General features: G+C 40.8%; 1 protein-coding gene across 1 annotated transcript in view; it reads right to left on the bottom strand.

Moving 5' to 3' along the window:
• Positions 1–1,727, bottom strand: part of epd (ependymin) — a 13,482-nt gene extending 11,755 nt beyond the window's left edge. The window contains exons 1-2 of the mRNA XM_037688090.1: positions 1,704–1,727; positions 1,444–1,466 (exon numbers count right to left, since the gene is read on the bottom strand). The gene's annotated coding sequence lies outside the window, so the exon portion shown is untranslated. The remainder of the gene's footprint in view (positions 1–1,443; positions 1,467–1,703) is intronic.
• Between the last annotated feature and the right edge of the window lie 2,444 nt (positions 1,728–4,171).

Below are 4,171 nucleotides of genomic sequence, written 5' to 3'. Positions count from 1 at the left end.
CCATCTGGTATTACCCAGAAGCCACCCTGACTCTTGTGTTTCAAGCCGTGTTTATATTGATAGTTCTTATGTCTAGATGCAGCCTCACACCAAAATGGAATGGGTTTCACGCAGACTCTCTCACTGGTACATTTTCATCTTTAAATCACTTCTTGGTCTGCTGCCTTCATACATCTCCTCCTTCATGTCTCTGCGTGAGTGAAGCTACAGCGTGCACTCTCAGGACATTATTACCTGCAGTGTTCCCTTAGTGCAGACTGATCTAGGCAAAAGGCTCTTCTCCTACTCTGCTCCTGTTTCCTGGAATACCTGATATAAAAATATGTTTTATAAGGTGTTAAGTCGCCTTTATGCCTATTCAAACATATACTTTGTGTGTGTGTTACTTATAATATTTAGACACTCTTTGATGGTTAGCAGAGGGACGAAGGGGGCAGTGTATCCTCTCTAGGAATGCTTTAAACAAGAAGAATTGTTCGTCAGCTTCATTTGCGAGCATGGTTTAAAGAAGATTAACAAAATGGGAAAGAAGCCAGAAGGCCTTTCAGTCTAAAATCTGCGGTGCCCGTACATGCGCACAGAGTTCTACAAAATCTCAGCTGAACTTTCTCCCTATAAATCAGTTCAGTGATGACCCATGTTCGACACGTCTCAGAACTCTGGTCTCCTTGCTCTGCTGGACATTAATGCTATTTTGCAGTTTATAATATGATGAACAATGAGGTCAATGGGCACTTTGTAGAAAAAGTTGTTAATTTTTGCATGGATGCATCTCAATTTCTTTACTAAAAATCTCATTTTATCATCTCCAATTATGCAAAATGAAGGCTTTTAGCTTTCAAACATGAGCATGAACATTTTACTTTAAAAACACATTAATGCTTCAAAAGAACCAACAATAAAATGACAGAGTCATCTACTAATGAAGATGAAAATGTAATCCTTTTGTTGCTTTGAATTCATGGTTTTGAGTTGCTTTAAAAACATTTTAAATTATTTAATAAAAATGTTTTATGTCCAAATGAGTTCAAGTGTCAGCTTGATTGATTTTATATTTGACGCTGGTGCGTCATGAGGCATGAGGCAATAAAACCACCCTCTTCTGCCTAAACTGACACGTTGGGAAATTTTTCATTCAATCTTTATTTATACAGGTTAGACTCATTGAGTCACGAGGACTCATTTACAAGAGAAACCTGAATTTTAACAAAGTGATGACAACAGTGGACAACAACAAACATTCACAAATGATGCATACAAATTCAAGTTTTTTTTTGTTTTTAACAATTTAACAATTAAAAGGCTAATTAAAAGGAAAAGTAGCGAAAAAACAGCTAGACAGCAAAAACAACAGCAACAAAAAATAAACCAGCTAAAAATATAAATAGAATAGAAATAGATAAAATAGATAAATGTAGGAAACATGAAGAATTTTTAACTTACCTGTAGATAAACCAATATAAACACTGAAAAAAGAGGAAATGCAACACAGTCTAATTTAATCAAAAGAACTTCTAAACAAGAACAACAAGACAAACAAAATGAAGTGGCGTGTGACGTGGCTGAGAGCCACTAAATGTGTTCAAAACAGCTGATACGGCCACCTTAGTTCAAAAGATTTATTGGACAACCAATTACAAGTATTCAGAGTTCATAACATCAAATTACATGTATGCATACAAGAGCATTTACCGAACACCGACCTGATCCCATGAGTCTCCAAGCAAATGCTCATGCTGCAGTCTGCCCCTGGACCTTTATCACAGTTTTGAACAGGCTCTGCCTCTGATTGGTTTAAACAACCCGTTGTCACGGTTACGGGGCTCTTCTGCTTTGCTAGATATGCCCTTGAGGTTACATACCATAGATAAAGAATTTTATTGCTCTAACGCTGGTGTTTTTTCTGTGAAGATTCTCTCCTCTAAACTGATAACAATTGTTAAACGATTAAATGCTACTTTAGTCAAACTATATTAAGTCTAAGTTAGAGAAATGTGTTCTAGATTCTTTTATGTTCATCAGTCTGTGTGTGTGTGTGTGTGTGTGTGTGTGTGTGAGCGTGTGTGAGTGTGTGTGTGTGTGTGTGAGCGTGTGTGTGTGTGAGCGTCCATACTCAGAGACACTTCCCTGGAGTCTAATCAGTATCTTACCTGCTCTGAGTCGCTTGTAATTATATCAAAATGTGAACTTGTTAGATTGTGAATTTATAAGATTGACCCTAACTAGCGTGAGATTATATATATAAAGTGGATACTCATGCAAATTAATTGATTAACATTTAAATGATTGTGAGGAAACTAAAGAAAAACGACACCCACACACATGATATAACCTGAAATAATAAAAGATAAAACATTAAAACCAACACGTGTCAGAAAAAATCTGTCGGAGTCAGTCAGAGTCAGTTTATTTGTGACGAGATTATGTACACAGGGTCCCAGCTACATCCAACAATAAAATGTAAAAGAAAAACGTTGGTTACGTACTGTAACCCCAGATTCTATGAGTATAAGCGTAGCGCTTTAAGGCTGTCGCTTGGTGGGTTTATCCCGTTATGCGGAGCATTAGCACTGAAAAATTTAGTCCACGCCCACCTGCTGTGTGGGCCCTACCCGGTCCGTATAAATTACATTAAGAGCGGGAAATCGGCTCCCAAAATAGCTTTTTCTTCAGCCATTTAGGAGCCAGTGAGGCCCGACGCTTAAAGGGCTACGCTTATACTCATAGAATCTGGGGTTACAGTACGTAACCAACGTTCTATTTCGTATAAGCTTCGCCCTTTAAGGCTGTCGCTTGATGGGTTAAGGGCGAAGCAGATGTGGTCCTCGCCTCACTGGGTCCATTCGAACACCGTATGAAGCAGAAGCTTGCCCAAAAAAAAACGTCTTTTCACTCAGCTCCCTATGTGCGTAATTACGCATTGCGTAATTATGTGAGCCATGCACAGACGCATGTTGTGTAACTATGCATTCATGGCTGAGCAGTATAGACAGATTAATAATAACAAATGACTGATTATCAATCAAATGAACTGATTGGTAACAATAGTCATGAACTGATTAGTGACAATAGAACCAAAATAACAGACACAACTTGTGGCTGATACACATCTCACACTGTGAAGCATGCAGACAGGTGTGAGCTTAAACAGAGTTCCATGAAAACAACAATATTCATTCTGTTAGAGCACTAAGGACAGAATGTGTCATGGAACGGGCCGTCACATCACGTAGATAAGAGCGAATGAATGAGCAGGGTGTTGACCACACGGCCGCAGTGCAAAAGTCCTGCATTGTCATACCATTATGCAAGACAGTCGAAGATGCGATACCCCTGGTCGAGTGCGCCCTGAGGTTGACAGGAGGCTCTAAAACTGATGCTCTGTAGGCTTCAGAAAGAGGCCTCACATAGCCAGTGTGACAAGCGCTGGGTGGATAACGGACGACCTGCAGGTGTATCTCTATAATGCACAAACAAATGTTGAGTTTGGCGCATTACAGCCGTGCGCACTATGTAACACGTCAACGCCCACACCGGACAGAAAAGATGGAAGATGCTTCTTCTGATCTGTGGGGGGGGGGGGGGAGGGAAAACCCCTCCAACGATATCTCTCTTGATTTAAAAGAGCTTGTGATGTTTTAGGCATAAAGGCTGGGTTTGGTCTTAAATCAGCTGAACTACCGTCAGCCTGAATTCTAAGACATGACGGAGCGACAGAGAGGGCAGATGAAACACTCACCTTCTTAGCGGATGTTAAAGCCAGCAGCAGGGCTGTTTTAAGAGACAAGAATTTAATTTGAACCTGATCCAGAGGTTCAAATGGAGCTTTGATCAGGGCTCGCAGGACCAGCATTAAATCCCACTGTGGCACAAGTGGGCGTGAAACAGGCCTGCGTCTCTGTATGCCTTTTACAAACCGCTTCATCAGTGGGTGATTAAAAGCTGTTCTGTCTCCGAACCCTTCGTGGCAGGAAGAGATGGCTGCAGCGTACGTTTTAATCGTACTGAAATGCCAACTTCCTGTCCATCAGCTGTGTAGAAAAGACAACACGCCGCCTAATGGGCATGAGGTGGCCTCTACACCTTTCTCTGTACACCAGCGCTGAAAAGCTGTCCACTTTGATGTGTACAGTGCTGTGGTAGATGCAGCACGTGAATCCTGGATTGTGCA

Source organism: Nematolebias whitei, chromosome 14 (genome assembly GCF_014905685.2).
Source record: "Nematolebias whitei isolate Nwh7 chromosome 14, NemWhi1, whole genome shotgun sequence".
In the NCBI taxonomy this organism is placed as follows: domain Eukaryota; kingdom Metazoa; phylum Chordata; class Actinopteri; order Cyprinodontiformes; family Rivulidae; genus Nematolebias; species Nematolebias whitei.
The sequence above is the reverse complement of the archived record's forward strand: the minus strand, read 5'-3'. Positions and strand labels throughout refer to the sequence as shown.